This window comes from Lynx rufus, unplaced genomic scaffold, assembly GCF_022079265.1.
Source record: "Lynx rufus isolate CCGP_SWC_20201006 ecotype Redwood Valley unplaced genomic scaffold, mLynRuf1.p SCAF_1, whole genome shotgun sequence".
In the NCBI taxonomy this organism is placed as follows: Eukaryota; Metazoa; Chordata; class Mammalia; order Carnivora; family Felidae; genus Lynx; species Lynx rufus.
In genome coordinates this window covers 80,834,262-80,856,090 of record NW_025814823.1, presented here as the reverse complement: position 1 = coordinate 80,856,090, position 21,829 = coordinate 80,834,262, and positions in this window count along the sequence as shown.

The following is a 21,829-nucleotide window of genomic DNA, read 5'->3' as shown; positions in this document are numbered from 1 at the left end:
CTGTGACAGGCCCGCAGCTTCCTCCCGGCTCCGTCAGGCAGGCTCCCCGGGCCTAGAAGACTCCGCTGGTGTGGCCTCGCATTCACTGCTTCTGTCTTCCGTCTCCCCTCGGCTTTTGAGCCTGTCCAGGGAGTTTTGTTATTGCAGTTTTCATTTCTGCAATTCCCATTTCTTTTCCATGAGTCCTATCTCTTTGCTGAGATTTCCTATTTTCTCGTTTGTTTCAAGAGAAAGTGTCATTGCCTTCTGAACCCTTTTCGTGGTGGCTGCTTGAAAATGGTTGCCAGCCACCCCCACAGCCTTCGCTGGAAGGAGAGATGGCCGCTGAAGGTCACCTGAGCAATGACGTCTAGAAAAGCAGCTTCCTGCCGCCAGCCTTGGGGTGGGGAGGGGGTGGCAAGCACTGTCACTGTTCTCTCCATATTCAGTAACAAAATGATTAACTGGCTACTGAATGGAAAAGCTTAAGTTGGAATGAAATCAAGGTGTGCGTCCTCAGTGTTGGTGGAAAGCCAGCGTTCTTCAGAGAACACGTGGTCCCCAGTTTAAGGACCACAGATCCACACCCCCAGAAGCAGCGTTAGGACGAGTCACAGCTCGGTGGAGCTCCCTAAGGAACAGCGGCTGTGCTGCCATTTGGACCCAGCACCACCCCCTCCCAGAGGCGACTCCCTGACCCCACAACCCAACTCGGGACTTACTTCCCCTTAAAAGCCTGTGTCACAGAGAAGCCTGCCTGAGGCATCTGTGCCTTTCATTAGCTTTTCGTGACTTGGAGTCCTGCTTAGACACAGCCCCTCTATGTGGGGCTCATGTCACTATTCCGAGGATGTCTCCCCAAGCACCTCAATTTAAGTAGCGATTCCATGGACCTCCTGAGCTTGGTCTCTTCAAAGAGATTCTGTTTCTCTTCCATTTTATGCAGGGATTTCCTGGACGCACAGAAACAGGTGAGGGATTCCATTTTTGAGATATATTCCAACTGCCCCTTCCAACACAAGGCAGGATTTCTTTCCAACCTCCCTCTACCTCCACGTTTCAAAAGCCCATTGGAAAGCAGCATGGGGTCTGTTCTGTATTGAACTAAAAGGCATCAGTTAGGAAACTTTCCAAGCATGCGGGGGGGGGGGGGGGGTCTGTAAGCCAAGGGAGGCAAGCAGCCAGTGCCCACCTGTGGGAAAGTCCCCAGGTGATCACATCTTGGTCTCCTGTCTTCTTAAAGGGCCTTGCATACAATCTGGCTGGTCCAGGCTATGGTGTTGCTGGGCAGATGAGCCCAGGGGGCTGTGGTTCTCAAATGTGGTCCCTGGACCAGCAGCATTGGCATGACCTGAGAATCTGTCAGAAATGCAAATTCTCACCTCCAACGGAGACCTACAAAATCAGAAACTCTGAAGTGCAGCCTGCCAATCTATTTTCACAAGCCATCAGGTGATTCTGATGACACTTCCCTGCAAGGCCCACATCGCCACCTCAACCAAAGACACATACGACAGGAAGCCCTGCATCACTTGGAGACAACCTGAGATGCTCACTAACATTTTGGGTTTTTTTGTTTTTTGTTTTGCTAACATTTTTGGTTTTTTGTGTTTTGTTTTGTTTTGCTCACTAACATTTTGGGTTTTTTGTTTTGTTTTTTTTGTTTTTGTTTTGTTTTTTGCTCACTAACATTTTGGGGGTTTTTGTTTTATTTATTTTTGTTTTGTTTTGCTAACATTTTGGGTTTTTTTGTTTTTTGTTTTGTTTTGCTCACTAACATTTTGGGTTTTTTGTTTTGTTTTTTGCTAACATTTTGGTTTTTTTGTTTGGTTTTTTTGCTCACTAACATTTCCGGTTTTTTTATTTTGTTTTTTTGTTTTGTTTTGCTCACTAACATTTTGGGGGTTTTGGGGGTTTTGTTGTCTGTTTTGTTTTTGCTAACATTTTGTGCGTGATGGACGAGAACCAGTGTCGGACACTTGTGCCACCTCCAGCCGTGAGAGAAGAAAACCAGACCAACCCAGGAGCCGTCAGCCCAGAAGCTCCTCAGTGAGGGAGCACGTGTGTGCGTGCCACACTCCTTCCCTCCACACCCCCACCCCTGCATCTCCCAACATCCTCTCGAAGAAAAGGGATTAAGGAGAAAAAAATAATTGGTGGGCTTGCTTCTCCCACACATGGAGACAGACCTGAAAAGCGCATGTTTTATTGCTGTGAATCGGAAAATTAATACCCAAATGCTACACATTTGGCAACCAAATGGTTACGTGAGATTCCCACTGAACAGCACTGATTTACTTTCATCTCCTCCACGTATGTATCATGACATGTAGCTAATTGTGAGCATTTTCCAAAGCAGGAACAGCAGTCCCAGGAGACACGTGTATTTTCATAACTTTGTAATGGAATACAGAAAGTCCTCAGCTTGGACACGAACTTTATAAAAATTACATACAGACACCCCTAAAAGGCCTTAACTACATCAGATCTGGACTTTCACAGGTCAGCTGCAAAACGGACGTGGCCGACAGCAGGTGGTTTCCAGGAGCTCGTCATAAAATGGATGGAGGGGGCGGGTCAAAGACCAGACATTAATACGTTATGGTAAGATGCAAATCTCGGGAGCACCCAGAGCGACAACCGGGCAGCCTCCACTCACTCACTGGATTCTTACAAACACCTGGGAAAACACGTTGGAAACGAAGGGGGAAAACCCATGACAGCTGTACTTCCCTAAGCCACGGACAAGAACACAGTCTTCTAAAGGCAAAACCGGCTCAAAGTCAACTTCCTCCCACCAAACTCTGAAGAGAGTTGATGAGCACCACAGGCCCTGCTCAGCCCCCCGAAAAATCTCGGGAAATCCACACGCCCAGCACGCGGCGGGCCCCAGCCCAGCCGCCCTCTTGCTGAATCCAGCCTCTCCCGCTCAGCTCTGCCCCCAACATCGCCTGCTCCCCTCCGTCAGAGCCGCCCTCGCCCTGGCCACCTGCTCAGGGGCCGGCCACCGGGTGCGTGCTCTGCTGGCTCACCTGGGACGGTCGCCGCATGCCTGCCACCTGGGGACGGGGAGTGACCGTGCTCCCACCCTCCCAGCACACCACCAGAGCCCTCTGGTCCTCCGAGGCACATCTCTCACCCCTGCAGCGTACTGGCCGTGCCCTTCCCCTGCCAGTCACCAGGCTCTCTCCTGACCTGACCTAACCGCCTGCTGCCAGCCTCCTGAGCCCCGCTGCTGCTGCTGCGGCCGCCAGGAAGCTCACCACTCCTACACCTCAGCTCCCATCTCTCTTGGGTGACTCCCAAATTTATCTTACAGCCCAGCATCCTGTCTGAGCCCTGACTCCTCACACTCACCACAGCATCCCTTCCGGACCTGATACCGAGCCTCAGGCAGCCCCCGGGCCCCCTCTCGCACCGGGACACCACATCTACCCTGTGTGTGGCCAGCACCCCGGGAGCAGTCTCCCCAACCCCGTCCCAGACCCAGCTCCCAGCAGCTCTCAGCCGGGCGAGGCTGAGAGCTTAATAACCACCTCCCCAGGCCACATCCAGTCTGTTTCCACACTGTGCCTGGAATATTGTTTTCCAAATCCGCACCCAACCAAGACTTCCCTTGAAAACATCACAAACTTTCCCTGTTCCCCTCTCTAATTAACAGTGCACTGGTCCATCAACACTCAACTCAAGTAGTGCTTCCAGAGAAGAGCCTTCCCCAAGACGTGACCTGACCCACCTGCCAAGTGGAAACCAGGTCCCTCTGCTAAAACCCGTTCCTCACCCCCAGAGCACATATCTCAATCTGTAAAATTCATACGACGTCTTTAATGCTCTCCCCACGGGACAGTATGCGAGTGTATTTTGGCTAATCATTAAATCTCCAGAGCCCAGCATAATCCGTGTAATAGATACCCAGGAAGGATCTGATGAGAAAACAAACACGCGAATAAATGAGGTCTAGCAGCGAGTCCCTTCCCCCCACCCACATAAAATGTAAGTTTGCTATTTACACCTTTATACATTGAAATTCCATACATGTTTTCTGGGTTCACAATTAGGTTCAAAAGTAAGGGACTGCTGGTAAAATGAACTAAAGCTCCAGTACGCACAACAAAATCTTAATCACCCGCAGAGTGAATACTGCCGCGTAAGACTTACTGGGACGTAACAGACGTGCTATGCGCATATTTGAAGTGTACAATTTGACAAGTTTTGACACATGTAACCTTGTGAAACAATCACCAGAATTAAGACGAACGCCCCCTCATCCCCAAAAGTCTCCTTGTGCCCCATGAAGCATCCCTAAGCCAGCACTGATGTGCCTTCTGTCACTGTAGACCACACCGCATTTTCTAGAATTTTATGTTCGCAAAGTACCATGTGTACTTTGGCTTCTTTCCTCAGCATAATTTTCATTCCTGTCACAGAGTAGTCACTTTTATTGCTTAGTATTCCGTGGATATACCACACTCTATCCATTCACCAGTTGAAAGACATCTGGGTTGTGTCCAGTTTGTGGCTATCAAATATAAAGTTGCAAAGAACGAACAAATAAATAAATAAATAAATAAATAAATAAATAAATAAAGTTGCTATGAACACATGTGCACGAGACACGCTAAGGGCATACTTCCATTTCCGAGTCAACACTTAGAAACGGGATGGCTCAGCCACTTCGTGGATGTTCACTAGTTCAAGAAACTGACAAGCTGCTCAGTCACATGGTTTTTGGTTCCCACCAGCAGTGGATGGGGGCTCTGGCCCCTCCACATCCTCATCCACACGTAGTATGACCAGGCTTAAATTCTGACCATTCTAACACGTGCACAGCGGCACCTCACGGTGGCTTCTGTTTGCATGTCCCTCCTGCCAAGTGCATCCAGCGTCTCTCTTGTGCCTGTCACTCACACACCTTCTTCCGTGAAGCGTCTGCTCAAGCCGTTTGTCCATTTTTCAAGTTGGACTCTTTGTGTCCTTATTATTGAGTGTTGAGAGTTCTTTATGTATTCTGGACAGAAGTCCTGAATTCTTTGGTAAAGTTCGCCCATGAGGCCATGTGGCCTGGAATTTTCTTTATGAGAAGCTTTTTTTTTTTTTTAATGTTTGCTTACTTTTGAGACAGAGAGAGACAGAGCACGAGCGGGGGACAGGCAGAGAGAGAGGGAGACACAGAATCTGAAGCAGGCTCCAGGCTTTGAGCTGTCAGCACAGCTGACATGGGGCTCGAACTCATGAACCACGAGATCATGACCTGAGCTGAAGTCGGATGCTTAAACGACTGAGCACCCCATGTGCCCCCTCTATGAGAAGCTTTTTAACTGGTTTGAATTCTATACCTGTAGGGCTGGGAAGGTCCCCATGAAAATTATGCATTTCATCTACAGTGTAGAATATACTAGCAAAAAAACGTTCATACTATCCCATTATGGTCATTTTAGTGTCTGTGGAACCCATAGTGATTCCTCATATTGGCCATTTTCCTGGCCAGTTTAAGAGGCTTACCAATTTCATTGATTTTCCCAAAGAACCAGATTTTGGTTTTGTTGATTTTCTCTAGTAAATTTGTTTCCTGTCACTGATTCCCATTAAGTTCTTTATTTTCTTTCACCTACTACTTACTTGGAGTTGCATTTGCCGTTATCTTTCTTTTTTAAATTTCTTTTATTTCAGTCCAAGTTAGTTAATATCTAGTGTAATAATGATTTCAGGAGAATTTAGTGATTCACCACTTACATGTAACATCCAGTGCTCTTATTTTTCTAGCTTCCTAGGAAGACATTTCATTACAGACAACAGAAGGATTACGGGTAGGGTGAGTAGCTCACTCCCGTATTATTATTTTAACAATTCATAAACAGATAATCAAGACTCACACCCACTGAAGTAGTTACTATTGTCATTTGAAGAATCAACCTTGGATCGCCAACATGGCAGCTATTTTAGATCGTCAACGTGGCAGCTCTTCTGGCTCCGTCTGAGTAACTGCTCTGTCAGAGGCATGATACGTGAACCCTGACTCTTCTCCATCTGTCATCAGTCGATAACGTGTGGAAGACACTCAACTCCGGTCTCTTGTCACTTAAAAGCATGGCTTCTGCGGTACTTTCTGGAAGTTTACACACCATCGCAAATCTGTCCAGAATTTGACCACATCCTATTTATAGCGCTTGTTTTCAACAGAAACAAAAATGCATTAACAAACAGGAAGACTCTGACCAGAAAATGTCATGCTTCCACGAGAAGAAATCTCCTTACCAGCACCAGTGTTTATGATTCCCTGAACAAGGCAATTTCTGCAGCACCACAGAGATCACAATGAGGCGACTCAAGAAATAAAGGCCTGGAATAAAACTCTCTATGTCCTGAGAGTCTCTTCCTGCTCCTGGAGCACCAGCAGAGGCGATGAGGACCAGGAATACTTCTCCGAACCTAATTCTCTGTCAAAAGCACTATAACATTCCTCCTTAACGTGAAGAACAAAGTCATCATCTTTTGGCATGCGTTCAGAAAGCAACAGGCTTTTTCAGAAAACCAGCGTTCCTGACAAAAGACTTCTGAATGAATTTGCTAACTGCAGATGGGCACTAAAACATCTCTTGTAAACAAAGCACTTTACGGACAGGAAATAGGTTGGGCACACATCTTCTTGGCACAGGAACTTAGTAGTGAGTCACTCAGAACTGAGGGAGAAAGGCCATCACAGGCCAGAGTATTTACAAATAATCCAGAACTAGACTCTTTTAAATAAGGTGTTGCTAACAAAAATCATCCTGCCACAACAAGACTGCATTGTAAGAAACTACACAAAGCCAAAGCAAACTTGGAACTGTGGATTCCCATCTTAAGCTAAAGCAATGTAATATAAACTGGAGAGGTTTAAGTTGCTACACTTTTTTTGGTCCTTCTTTGAAGACTATATTAAGAATATTATTGGGGGGCGCCTCGGTGGCTCGGTCGGTTAAGCGTCCGACTTCGGCTCAGGTCATGATCTCGTGGGTTTGAGCCCCACGTCGGGCTCTGTGCTGACGGCTCAGAGCCTGGAGCCTGTTTCCGATTCTGTGTCTCCCTCTTTCTCTGACCCTCCCCTGTCCATGCTCTCTGTCTCAAAAATAAATAAATGTTAAAAATAATTTTTAAAAAAAAAGAATATTATTGGGGCACCTGGGTGGCTCAATGGTTTGAGCATCCGACTCTTGATTTCGGCTCAGGTCATGATCCCAGGGTCATGGTATGGAGCCCCACATCTGGCTCCACACCCAGCATGGAGCCTGCTTGAGATTCTCTCTCTCCCACTGCCCCTCTCCCCCACTCATGCTCACTCTCTCGAAAATAAAATTTTTAACAAGGAGTACTATTGGGGCGCCTGGGTGGCTCAGTCGGTTAGGCATCCGACTTCAGCTCAGGTCATGATCTCACAGTCCATGAGTTCAAGCCCCGTGTTGGGCTCTGTGCTGACAGCTCAGAGCCTGGAGCCTGCTTCTGATTCTGTGTCTCCCTCTCTCTCTGACCCTCCCCTGCTCACACTGTCTCTCTCTCTCAAAAATAAACATTAAAAAAGGGGGGGGGTATTATGGACCCTTTGTAAAAAGCTGCTCCAAGTGTAATAAAAGGTAAAATTACGTACAAAATAATAGCTGCATTCCCTAGCCTTGTACCTGCCGTCTACTGCCACAGTGAGGCTGCATTAACAAACAGCCACGGAACCTCAGTGGCGGGCAGAAGGAAGCATCTACTTTGGTCCGTGGGCTACGGGTCAGCTGGCCGGTCCTTCGGGTCACAACTGGGCTTGCTCGCGAAGCAGTGGTCATCTGTGTTGGGCGGCAGCACTGCTGATCTGCACGCGGCTCTCTCCGGTGTGAGCAGGCAGGAGGGGAGTCCAGGAGGCCTCAGCAGGGAGAGTCAAGCATCCCTCAGCATCCAGGGCCTGGGCCTGTCCTCACAGTAGATGCAGGTCTGAGAGAGTGCAGAAACACGCAAAACCTCTTGAAGCCTCAGCCAGTACTAACACCTGTCACTTCCGCCACATTCCATTGGCCAACACGAGTCGAGACCAGCCTCAGATTCAAGAAGTGAGAAAACAGGCTCCCTCTTTGAAGGCAGGTCTACGGGGAGTGAAGAGCTAGGGCCACTTCTGTAATCTACCACAACCCGTCTCTAATTTGTCTTGTACCCTAGGAGGCTGACCTCTGAGGACGCTGACCTCTGTGGAGGCTGACTTCTATGCATCATTGCCCCAGAGCCCCTGCCCGGCACAGTCTTAAGACACCATTCATGTACACTATGAGTGACCTTCCCTAGACTGTGCAGTGCACAACTTACACAACCGTATGCAGCTGTCTTCAGTTAACCCATCTGTAAAATGATGAGTTTGGATTGGATAACCTCTTGAGAATTCCTTCACACTGAGAATTCACAAATGCACTACACTTAAGACCCCATGGTTTCCCTTATGACCTGCCTAAAAAGGTGATATGGAACAGGTGCATGTGTGTGCATGTGTTTCTGTATGATGTGGACAGTAGCACACACATAGTAGGAACCCAAAACTACAGTGGTTTAAATAATTGTGACATATGTGTTTGAAACGTACTTCCACACATCCCATTTAAACATCCCCACCTTGCTCCTTGGCCCTTAGGCTACAGCAGACATAGCACTGTCTACAAAAATAGGGCCGAGAACGACCAGTCTGGTTCATAGAACTTTTAAAATTCAGAGCTAAAGTTAGAAATGTGAAAACATCAGGAAATGCATTCTCCTAACCTAACTGGGTAGAACTGATGGAGGAAAAGGTCAGATGTCACACCCAGGGCCCAGGGCCAGCCCCAACACCCTCCCTCTGCGGACGCCCTTCCCATGCACGAAACTCTACAAATGTGAAACCCGAGCCCGCCAGCTCAGCCCTCCAGCAGCTGTGTGTGCTCTGCAGCTGCTCGGGGCCTGGCGCTGAGCAGAGGGTCCTGGAAGCCAAACTCAGTGGTCCCGCCGACCCAGACAGTGGTGGTCTGTCAGGGTGGGAAGGGAGGGGCCACCAGCCCCCTGGAGTTGCAAGACTCTGGCTGGTTGTGAGAATAAGGAAGTATTCCTGGATTGGCGTTGGCCTTGAGGTTCAAATCCTGGCTTGGAGTTTTCCCAGCAGAGAAAGTTTCCAGGGTCAGTCCGTAAAATAACAACTTCTGTGTCCCGAGGACCCTACTCTGTGCCCGACAACACAAGAAACCCCTCAGGGCTACCCATTTACCCTCTTAGCAACCCTTCTGCCCCAAGAGGCCATTCCCTCTGGGGAGGGGGGGTCATTAATCTCATTTTTTAGGGAGAAACTGAGACTCAGAGAAGTTGGAGAAGTTGCCACACGTCACACAGCAACTGGGTGACTCTGGAGCATATATGGGGACTGCCCCTTCTTAGGGTGGCTATGGGAGGGACCAGTGGGTCTTGGGGACAACCGGTTGCCCCAGCTGGTGGCACCGCCCATGACAGAGTTGGGTGCCCAGAGGATGGTGGGCTTCTGCCACCTTCTACCGACAATGACAAACACATGGGCGGCTCCAGTCCAAGACCAGAGCCGGGCCTCTCGAGAAGTATTAGACATGTGCACGTGTATGTATGTACGTACACGGACAGCACACTGTTCTACATCTTAGCACAGATGGACCTCAGTAAGCGCAGAGTCAGGAAGGCCCTCGAGTCCCCCGGAGGACGATCCGATGCCAGAGCAACAGTTCGCCAGACTCCTCGGGGGTGTCCTCCAGGAGACAGGAGCAAAAAGGGGCAGAGGAGCGTCCCGACCAGGGTCACAGCCCGAGCACAACACTCTCTAGAGCTACCTGTCCTGCTTCCAGCTATTTCTGAGCCCCCAGATAACCAGGCAGGCGCGTGGCTCACATCCTGACGGCCTCTCCTTCCCTCTTAGGACCCCTGGTGAACGGCAGTCTGTGCCCACGATGTAACCCTGGAGTCTGTCCTGTCACTGTGGTCACTCACATTGTCAGTCTGGTGTCCTGAGCTGGTCTGTAACTCCTGAAGGCAGGGACTGCCTACGTCCTCCTGATCTAGCGCACGTGAGCAGGCCCAGCGCGGACGGCAGGCACACCTGGGCTCTTCTGCCCCCGGGGCTCTAATTGGGCGACGTGGGCACGGCATGAGGCACTGCTGGGCCTCAGTGTTCTCACCTGGGAGATGGGGGCGACGGTGCTCGGCACGCTGCCTGCAACCTGGGGCACGCGTTATTTCTGTAAAAGACACGGACACAGGTGGGCAGTGCTTAAGGGAATCGGGAAAGGAAGCCACCGCGGGCATTGCTTCTATTAATAGAATGAGGTCTTGGGACAGCACCACCGCCAGACTCTGCTGGAGGACAAGGGGCAGCTGCCCGTGGGGAAGGCCCTCTTGCCCCCCCACACACACCCCCACGTCACACCTGCCGGAGCAAGCACACCACGCACGGCGCCAGCACACTCGCTAAAGCGAGCCGCTCTGGGCGTCCCCCCATCTAAACTGCCAGGAGGCTGCCTGACTGCGAATCAGCCAGCAAATGCAGTGGGCTTCCCCCTCCTCGGGGCCTGAAACCCCCAACACGAATCCCCCTCGTGCAGGGCTGAGGCAGGACTTCAAAATCATATGCTTCAAAAGCAGATGTTTGTCATTACATTTTAACTCCTCTGAAAGCTTCGTTTCATTACAAGGAATTTGCTCAGTTTGCAAAGTTTAAAGAAGTCTCCCGAAACACACAGTCGGGATGTAATGTGCCCTGCGACTTCTCTCAGAATGCTTTCCCACGAGACCGCCAAGTATGTACCGACAGCTGCGGGGCATGGGCCTCCGAGTCTTGGCCCAGTGTGAGCGAGACCCTCGCCATCACACCACACTGCCATCGCTGACCTCATCCTCAGCGCGAGCTGCTCACGGCGGGCCCTCAGAGCCGCTGTCCAGGGGCCACTGACACCTCACTTCTCTCCCGCCACCGGCCCCAGAAATCCTAGGACCGACCAGAAACGCAAGCCACAAATCAACCAGGAAAAAGCAACTTTTTCCTCCTATGTTATATCTGAACTCGCTGATTGCCCGCAAGCCTGCCAAGGACCACCTAAGGGCTGCCCGAGGATAGTCTGAGGAAACACAAACCATGTTGTAATCCGCGTGTCAGGAAAATCATCAGAGGCTGGCCTGCTCAGACGCTGGTTGCCTGGAAGCCCTTAATTCCTGTTCCTTTTCCTCCATAGCTGACTTTATTTCCTCACGCTGCTCCTGTTCTGACAGTTTTCTCCTGCACTAAAACCTCTAAGAACAGTTACTCTTTTTATCTCCCGTAGCACCTGGCATCCTCCAAGCAGGTATGTACTCAATAAGTTGACTGGATTCAAATTCATTATGTAACCCGTTATGTGTTGGATTGTGTCCCCCAAGATGTATATGTCCAAGCCCTGACCCCCAGAACCACAGGACGTGACCTTATTCAGAAACAGGATTGCTGCAGATGTAATTGGTTAAGTTGAGATCATACAGGGGTCATGTGGCCCTAATCCAGGGATGGTGTCCTCATAAAAGGGGAGGTCTGGGCACAGCAGAGACTGGGGGAACTTCATGGGGACTCTGGGCATGTGCGGGACCCCCTTCCCCAGCACCTTCAGAGTGAGCACGGCCCAGCCCGTACCCCAGTCCCGGGCCTGCACCCCAATCCCCGGCCCATACCCCTATCCCAGGCCTGCACCTCCAGGCCTGGGAGAGAACGTCTTCAGTGCAGCCAGCCAGGGGTGGGGCTCTGTCACCGCCCCAGGACACAGGAACCCAGCCCAACAGCTTAACCCCATCTCAACTCACATACACGCCCAGGACATCCAGCAAGGCCAGAAGGGTAGCAGGACTTTCTCAACTGTGATCCACAAGTGTGGATCGATGGGAGCGTCCCCAGGGAAGCACTTTACCGATTCCAGTGTGTTCTGTTCTCCTGGCTTGGGGAAGACAGAACCAGGCTCCAGGAGATTCTCACGCTGGATCCAGCAGCCCCGTGGGCCGCACCAACAAGGAAAACTGAAGCAGCATTTCATGACCCCTGCCACTTCTGTGTGCTCATTACAGGTGCTCCTCCTTCTAGAACGTCTGAATCTTCATTTCACCCCGGTGACTAAACAGTCCAGAGGGGCTTCAAGTGTGAGTTCACGAGCTCAGGGTGGCAGGGGCCCCTGGATTCGGGGCCTCTGCCCGCTCCCATCCCAGGAAGGGTGAGCAGGCCAGCAAAACACCAGGGCCATTGCTGGAGAAAATCAAAGCGGAAGTGCCTCACACACGAAGGTCCAGGAAACCGCATAATCCCCACTCTGTCTCCCCGACAGCAGACGACCTGCCGGTGGCGATAATGAAAAGTGTCTCTTTTCTGAGCTGCTCACGGAGGTGTATGATCCCCGCCCCCACCCCCGCCTTGCGAAGGGCAGCCTGCATCCAGGGGAACCTGGGCGAAAACATCTACAGTCTGAGAGTCCCCGTGGTCCTCCGCCCTTTCACTGGCTCCAACTAGAACAAATAACAGAATACAAGGAACACACCGGCACATATCTTCTTGACCAAAGGCATGTGGGAAACCCGAGCCACCTCTGCGCTTTCCCCAGCCTAACGGTCCGTTTTGAGTCGTGGATCTGCACACGTGGCATGCTGCTTCCAGCACCCTACCCAGCTGCCAGCGTGTTCAGGTGGCCAACTAGGGTAAAGTTAAATCTCTTTGGGTTCCACGTGAACGTTTGGCGAAGTTTCCAAACGCTCCTGTGTAAAAGAAAGCTGTCCCCAGACCGACGTCCGCAGGGCCAAGTGAGAGCTGTCGCACACGTCTGCCTTGTGGCTCGCGCTATGCGGTGTGGGAGCCCAAATCAATGCCTCTGCTAAAGAGACAGGAAAGCTCGGGAGACGCGGAAACCTGTGGTTTTTAGAGGCAGAGACTGGCTAATATTTTACTCCAAAAACCTACCTTTGAACCACACAGAACCGGTAGTGCTGTCTCTAATTTGTGCCACTTGCATTCTGGCAGTGTCAGCGGAAAACCAACCAGTTGGGGCCACAGGGGGGTCGGTGGTAGGGAAGGACAGTGGCAGCAGAGTACATTTCTGGGGGACCCTGGTTGCAGAACATGTCGGGCTTCAGTCCAGCTCCCACAAGCTAAACATTTCCTCTCTTTGTTTTAGGGATGGAAGGAGTGCTACAGTTTGGAAAGAAAACCTTTGGAGAATGTAAAAGAAAATGATTATTCAAGTCTGCCAATCACATGAATGCAGCTAATATGCCAAATAGCACGCTTCGATAGTGACATGATTTTATCCAGACAGCGCAGGGAGTTTCCTAAAACTTCACTCTTAGTCACGGAACAACGTTTTATAGAAGCCTGTGTTGGTGAACTTAGCGTGCATTTGCACTGCTTTCCAACATCTGACTTTTATTACCATAGGTCCTCGTATCCAGATGACAACAAACTGTTCCGAGGGCCTTGAAAGTTAGATTCTGCTCCTTAAGCCTGTCTTAAATCATAATTTTATTGTGACATCAGGTTGGTTTACAAGCAACGTTTTTATTTCCTGGCCAGGCAGACAGCCCTTCAGCCTCATCCAGATTCTGTTTTCATACATATGTTCTAAGTAAGAAAAAATACCTAAAACTAGCAGGCATGCAAATTCATATAAAACAAAACCTTTTCTGACCTTTAAAATGCAGCACCAAAACATGCACAAACTTGTAAGATTAAACGTTTTACTTTTTCAAGTTGACCTAATTAACATTTGATTAGCAAATCGTCACTGTACGTTAGGGCTAAAACAACCCCATTTAAAAAATTAAACAGTTTTTTCCTAACTACGGTGTGCTTCAGCTTCTACACTTAACACCTTTTAACTGTTTGAGCTTAAGATTCTACGCTGGCAAAAAAAAAAAGAAAAGAAAAGAGAAAGAAAGAAAGAAAGAAAGAGAAAAAAGGATAAAATTGCAGTGTTTTTGAAACACAGGGTCACATCGTTTTTAAAAGCACTTCTACCCCCAGCCCTGGCTTTGTCAGCCTGTGTGGGAGGAAAGCAAACTTTAATCACTGGCAGAGATGCGGGTCAGGGTTCACACCCCCGCCCCGGGGAAACCACCGGCCACCAACACAGAAGCAGGCAGGGTCTGTGGGCCCGGCGATTGTGCTCAGAATCAGGCACGGACCCGAAAATGAAATCGAGAATTTTAAGCCGGCCTCGGAGAGTGCCTTGGCTTCGTGGGGTCGGCCATCCTCGGGGCTTGGAGACACGAGGAATTCTCTGGCGGGGAGGGCAGTCGGTCATCTTACAGCCCGGCCCTCGGCTATCGATCAATGCCTTTGAAAAACGCCCAACAATTGGTCGACTAAGCAGAGGTGAAACTCTCCTACGATACCACCAACAAAAACTGTTCAAACAAAGCCTCGAGGAGGCTGTGCGCGGCGCTGGAGCGCGGCTCTCCGCTCGGGTCACCGACAGGGGCGACTCCACCTTGGGGCGGAGCGGAGCCGCCGCTCCCCTTCCCTGCGGCCTCTCTGGGGCCGGTCCCCTCGGACACTGCCGGGCCACCCCCACACCCCCACCCCGGGCCCCGCCGCAGCGCACACAATGGCGCCCCCAGCTCCCGCCGCCCGGGCCTCGCGCCGCCTGCGCGCCCCCCGCGCGGGCCGCGTTCCCGGGTCCGCGCACAAAGGAGGCGCGTGGGCTCCTCCGCGCCCCGCGCGGCCGCCAGGTGCCGGCGCCTGCGACCCCGCGCCCGCACGTCTCCGCGCATCCCGGGCCGCGGCGGGAACGAGGCGGGGCGCCCGCCGCCCGGGCCTGTGCGCCGTGGGGGCGCGGGCCGGGGCGGCACTTACTTTCTCGATGGTCCCGGGGAGCAGGCGCTCCAGCAGCCTGCAGAGGACCACCCCATCCTTCAGAGACGCCTGCAGGAAGCCCTCCGGGTCCGAGATGGTTTTCTTGGGCGACTCCAGCACCCCCAAGGTGATGAGCCACGTAACGGTCTGCTCGGCGGAATTCATAGCGGCGGCGCGCCCGGCCTCCCCGCGCCGCGAGCCCGTCTGGGCGCCGTTCACCTCGGAGCGGCCGCGGCCCGGCCGGCTGCGCCCCCCCGCCCCCTCCGGCTCGCCCATGGAGAGGCCGGCCCCGCGATTGGCTCGGGCGGCGCCGCGGTCCGGCCGGCTCGCGCTCCCTCGCGTGCGTCCTGGCCGACTGTCAAGTGCCTTTTCATTAGATGCACATGAACCTGCGGCGGCCGCCCGGCGCCGCCCCCGCCGCCGCCTCCCGGCTCCCAGCCGCCGCCGCCGATGACATCACCGCGAGGAGAAGAAAAGACGCGGCGCTGGAGCAGCCCCGCGCCGGCCGGCCGCACACGCACCCTGCGCTCGGGCCCGCCGTGCGCCCCGCCGCGCGCCCCCGCCCCGGCCCGGCCGTGCGCGCCCACCTGCGCCGCCGTGACCTCCGGAGGCGCCGGCCGCCTTAACCGTTTGCGCCCCGCGGGCCCCCGCGCACGCCCGGCGGACGCTGGAGCGCGCGGCGCTGCCCTCGCGCCGGCCCCTCCTCAGAGGGCGCGGAGCCCGTCATTGATTTTCTGAATTCACCAGCGTTGCAACTATTAAGTGCTTCCCAGAATGCTCTTTTGATTTTTGCCAGTTTTATTTCGGGCGGGGGTGGGGGGTGGGGGGTGCTGAAAACGAGACGTTTGCTTCTCCCCGCCACTTTGCAAGCCAGCAATTACAGAACACAAATCATCATTAAATCTGTGAGCAGATGGGCCTAATTCGGGGAGGAATTGATTTCCCCGGCGCTGCTGAGATCCTTGGGGACGTGGACGTCCGCACCCCCACCCCCAGCGTGGCGCGCGGGTGTCAGGTGTGCCCCCTGCCGGGAGGCCAGCTCCAGCGCGTGACCTCACCACCCGCCAGGCCGGCCCGCTCTGCAGGACCAGAAACCTTGGAGCGACTCCACTTTAACTGATGGTGACGTTTCAGAAACCATGGGTATCAGGAAAGCAGCAGAGCCTGAACTGGGTCTGTGTCGGTGACGACGACGGGGAAGGAAGGACGGAGAACGGCCCCAACCAAACCGACCTCTCAGCCCCCATCGCACTTGGGCAGAACATGGTCGGTTGGCAATGGCCCTGGCAACGTGCAGGCCGGACTTGAAGAACTCGGACTTCCAAGTGTCTCGCAATGAACAAGCTTCTCCGAACATGGAATGACATTGACACATGCATCTAACCAAGGAAGAGAGCCCCTTCTTACAAGAGCACTGTGTAAAGGAGAGTCCCTTGAACACATGTGTCCCTTTACTCCCTCCACAGCCCCCAAGTGCTTTCCCTGCTGGCTTGCATGGTGGCCTGTGGCAGTTTACAACAGCTTAGTAGTCACCTACAGAGAGCTGACGGTATGCCAGGCACGTATAGTCCAGTTAATGACAAAAGCTAGAAGCCATATAAAACTTTAAAAAAAAATAGAGGCTTAAGGGGTGCCTGGGTGGCTCAGTCAGTTAAGCCTCCGACTTCCGCACAGGTCATGATCTCACAGTTCAGGAGTTGGAGCCCGGCATGGGGCTCTGTGCTGACAGCTCAGAGCCTGGAACCTGCTTCAGATTCTGTGTCTCCCTCTCTCTGCCCCTTCCCTACTCTTGCTCTGTCTCTCTCTCTCTCTCTCTCTCTCTCTCTCTCTCTGTCAAAAATAAATAAGCATTTAAAATTTTTTTAAAAAATAGAAGCTTAACTCCCTTTTCCTCTGCCTTCATCCGGCATACTTCTGTGTCAATCCTGAATTGCAGCTATTTCCAGCTTTGAGTTAAGCAGTTACATTTTCTTCTCAAATGCAAATACACAGTCATGGAAAGGACAGCATGGAGTCTAGACACGAGGGCCACATACTTGGTCATAGCTACCACTTCTGGACCTCACCCGTCTCTGCCAGAACTCCCTCCCTGTGTTGCATCACACCATCACTATCACAGTCTTACCAAGTCTGTCCCCTTGTTCCCACGGTCACACACCCAGGTGGTGGAGAAGCGACTGAAGCTTGGACTGTGGGTCTCCAGGACCCACACATAACCAGCTTTCCAGACTACTTCTCTACGCTTTCTAGGGAACAGAGCAGTTAAGACTTCCATGAAGGTTTGTGCCCAAAGACCCTTGATCAACAGAAGGGTATTGACCTAAGGGTAGTTTTTCACTGAGATTTCTGTTTATGCTCATTACTGCTGAATTGAAGAAATCAGAATACAGCCATTACAATTTCAGATTCCATTATTATATTCAGATTAGGTCTGGTGCTTACAATCTGGTAAACAAGAGTAAGAACTTGACTCAATCAAATGACCCTAAAGAAAGGCAGCTCTAGTGAGCGGCCTGAGGTGACCAATCACTGGACAGTCAATTACTGTCAGAAGGGAGGCCCACAGGCCACCTACCATAACTAATCTTAGAAGTCTCTGACCATTTCAGGGGCGCCTGGGTGGCTCAGCCAGTTAAGTGTCCAACTCTTGGTTTCGGCTTAAATCATGATCTCACAGTTTGTAGGTTTGAGCCCTGTGTTGGGCCCTGCAGTGCTAGCTCAGAGCCTGCTTGGGATTCTTCCTCTCTCTCTCTCTCTCTCTTTCTCTCTCTCTGCCTCTCCCCTCCCCTGCTCATGCTCTCTCTGTCTCTCTCAAAATAAAGAAAGAAACAAACATTTAAAAATTTTAAAAAAGGGGGTGCCTGGATGGCTCAGTTGGTTGAGCATCTGATTTCGGCTCAGGTCATGATCTTGCGGTTTGTGAGTTCGAGCCCCGCCATGGGCTCTGTGCTGACAGCTCAGAGCCTAGAGCCTGCTTCAGATTCTGTGTTCCCACCCCAACCCTGCTTGTGCTCTGTCTCTGTCTTTCAAAAATTAATAAACATAAAAAAAATTTTTTTAATAAAAAAAAAAGAAGTCCCTGAACATCTCAATGCTTTGTGGCTACTAGTGGCATTCTTTTACCTTGGACACACATTAATTTCAAAAAACTTTATTTGGAAGGGATTCATTCTAGAAAGTAAGACTGTTCACAGCTAGGTGTTTTTAGGTGTTTAACCGAGAGACTTTAGTATCCAAGGTGGGCATATGGTTAAACTTTCCAGTTTTCCAAGTTCCTATTACAGAAGGCATGAGCCATGGGGAAGAACTCACCGTTCTGTTGGGTCGGAGCCAGGCCGTTGTCAACAGAGGATTTGAGTCCTGTCTGCGGATGCCCTTTGACTCACCTCAGAAAAATGTGGAACAGCTCTCCATGCAGGCGCGTGGCCTCCGGCGGCCTCATTTCCCACGACAGGGTCGCAGCTTCACGTCCCGCTTGACTCCCTGTTAAGGCCTCAGTGCCACATCCCTGTCGCTGCTGGGGCGGGCCCCCAGACAGCTGCCATCAGTGATTCCCCCGAGCTCTGCTGAACTGTGCTGATTCAGCTGTTTAGCTTGTTGCTGCTTGGAGGATGGTCCTACAAACCTGGTAAGCTCCACCCCAACCTGAAGCCGGACAGGCAGATGACTGTCGACCTAGCAGTTACAGCGATCACTCCCTGTGGGGGTGCTTTTATTGAACTAGACCAACATCTACAGTGAAAAATGTACTAAGGAGCAGCTCATTGGAGCTACTCTTAAGTATGTTCTTGAAGGCATTCATTTTATCAAGCAGCGTCCTATTTATTTGGTATAAATATGCTCAAATGCTAAACACTGAGGGCACAAGGCAGGAAAAAATAGTTTGTAAACATACATGGCCGAAAATTGCTCAGGATTGGAAGACATTTTACCAATACAGTGTTTTATGAAACGTGACGTCAACCAGAAACTTAGCCCAGTTTGGGATCCCCCAGAAACAGGTCCCGAGCCAACAATTGGGAACAAGCAATGTGTTTGGGACGCAGTCCCAGAAAGAACAAATGAAGAAAGGGAGAGTCAAATGGGGTAGGGGGGACAAAAATTGAGAATCAGAGGTGTGAAAGGGGGGGCAGCTCCCCTGGGGGCCTCTGAGAAACCACGTGGGGCAGGTCTCAGAGTCCTCTGACAGGGGCGCCATCGGGCTAAGACTTGTCCCTCCACCCCCGACTCCCATGATTGCGGGTCTCCCCCGGGGAGCGGCCCCCAGCTCAGCAGAGCCTCCAGCTGTCGGGGCAGGAAGCACACAGGCCCTGCGTGGACCACTGGCAGTGCCAGGAAGCAGTGCCAATGCTGCTTGCGCCTCTCGGTGCAGGACCTGCTTCTCAGACACTGGGGACGCACCTTGTAGGAGCCACTGGTCCCACGTACATGCCGCATCTTGAAGCACAGACCGCTACCTGGCCGGAAGTCACCAGCAAGCAGGCTTCCTGCTAGGCCCAGCCGGTGAGGTGAACTGCCTCTCCCTCCAGGACTACAGGGCCCCGATGTCATCAACTTGGCCACCAAGCAGTGGGTGTTAACAACTAGCGGGTTAGAATCCTCCTCGACCGTGGGCAGCTTGGGCAGCGCTGGTGAGAGGGAGCCCGTGCTGCAGGTCCCCTGCACAGCTCTGTCTCTGTCACCACAGCTGTGCTGGCCACGGCCTCTTGTACAGGTGCTGGGGTGGGGGAGGGGGGTGCTGCAGAAGCTACGGGTGCCAGTGGCCGCCCTCCGGAGACCGACGTAGGACTCGAGACACACAGCACCCCTCCGCCTCCCCTCCACCCATCCCACCCGCCCTTCCCAGGCCCCCGGACCAGGGGCCCTGCTGCCCACCACCAACCAAGCACCTGAAGCAGAAGACAGGGGACAGGCTCGAAGCTTCGCTGACCACAGAGCTTCTCTCCTGTCCCACAGCCCGCCCTGGGACTGGGCTGTACCGTGGCAGCTGCCCATGTGTCCTTTTGTGGTTCACACCAAATTAGCAACGTCGCAGGTGCAAGCTGAGTGGCATTGGGAACCCGGCCAGCGGAGGCAGGTGACTTGGAGGTCTGGGCCATTTGTGTCAAGCAGCTCACCTGGGCCCTGCAGACCAGCTCGTGCCCGGCCCTGAGCCACTGCGCCCAGCAGGGTGGATGGCTACAGTGCCAGCTCCCTGTCACTCAGCGCTCCTTCCGGGGCCACTGCCTTTCACCCCATCCCCAGAATGTCTTCTGGGCACCCCTCACTAGGGCGCTCCAGCTGCTGTAGAGAAGAGCGCCCTCTGGTGCTCCAGCATGGGCCCTTTCACAGCCGCCCGCCCTCCCTTAGACCCTCTACCCTGCCCAGGCTGCCCCCTCACTGAGGCCCAGCCGAAGGAGCCATCCCTGTGGGGACTAAGGCCTGCCTCTGAGCACCAGGATGTTAGTCCTGAGATAGGAGCACCATTGTAGGCCAGACTCTCAGCCTCATTTGCCTCTCCCACCCTGTCCAGCGACCCACCGTCAGATGAGTGGTGGCTTCAGCATATGCCCGAGGCTCCTCTGATGAATGGGCCTTCCTCCTGCAGCCGCTGTGGTATGCCCTCCAGGCCTGCTGAGGCTCGCCCAGCTGTTGGTCTAGAGGCCTTGAGCGGAGACGGCCCACACCCCACACCACAGGGCATTTGCACATCCCCACGCAATGGAAGGCTGCACATCCCTAGCAAAGGAGAAGGACCATTTCTCTTGGCTTGGAGAGCCAGGGAACCAGGAGTCCAAGTTTCTCAAAATCTCTACCCAGTGCCCCCCTTCCAGGTTTCAGGGGCTCTTTCCCCCCAGCCCAGCCCTGGACTCAGCCAAGGAGGCCTAGCCCACGTGGTGAGCTCCACTGCTTTGCAAACTGGCCGTATCTACACCAAGAGCTGAACCCCCTCACTACAGGGGGTGGATGATTCCACACACCTGCCGTGGAGACTTCAGCTGGTGAGCTTCTCAGGCAGTGAGCGAGAGTCAGCTGACCCCACAGCCTTTACACTTGCCATCGCTCCACAACCTTCAGGCATGAGAGTTGTTTCATAAACTAACACTTCCTTTGCACCTGCTCTGCGTTTCATTCAGCACAGGTGGGAGCATGATCGTGGTGAGGGCCAGAAGAGGAGGGAGGAGTTAGCAGCCCATCATGTGGCACCCGTGAAAACATCTGTGACAGTTATGTGCCAACTCAACTGGGCCACAGAGCACCCAAATACTTGGTCAAACATGATTCTAGGTGCTTTTGGCTGAGATTAATACTTGAGTCTCAGTATTAATCCTTGAGATTAATACTTTACTCGGTGGACTGAGTAAAGCAGATTGCTCTCCCCCAGTGTGGGTGGGCCTCTCCCAATCAGTCGAAGGCCTCAGTAGACCACAAATACCAACCTTCTCCTCTGAGTTAAGGGAGATTTCTTCAGCAGATGCCTTTGAACTGGAACATGGATTCCACCTGGGTGTCCAGCCTGCAGACCCACCCTGCAGATCAGACTTCCCAGCCTCCGTAATCGTATGAGCCAATTCTCACTATAAATCTCTTTACACATGTCCTGTTGGTTGTGTTTGTCTGCAGAACCCTGCCTGACACAGCATCTGTGCCTGGGCAGTCCGGCTGGTGAGAGACTTTAGTGTAGATTCCCTACCTGTGTGTTGTCTGCTTCCCAAGGTCACTTTTTAAACCTACTTTTTAAACCCAAATGCAGACTCTGAGACCGGGCCTCAGTGCAGGAGGTGTATTTGGGGGTTGATGACAAGAAACACAAAGGAGAAAGTGGGGAAGATGAGGCAGGGAGGGAGGAAGTCTATGATAAAGGGTACACTAGTGGGTGGGGGCCACAGTAGGAGCTGAGGTTGGGTCCCTCTGGGGCCCTGTAGTAGCTTCCTGTGCTGACCTAACACAGCACCACCACCTGGGGGACTTGTATGCCACAGACATTTCTCTCTCAGTCTGGAGGCCAGAAGTCTGAGATCA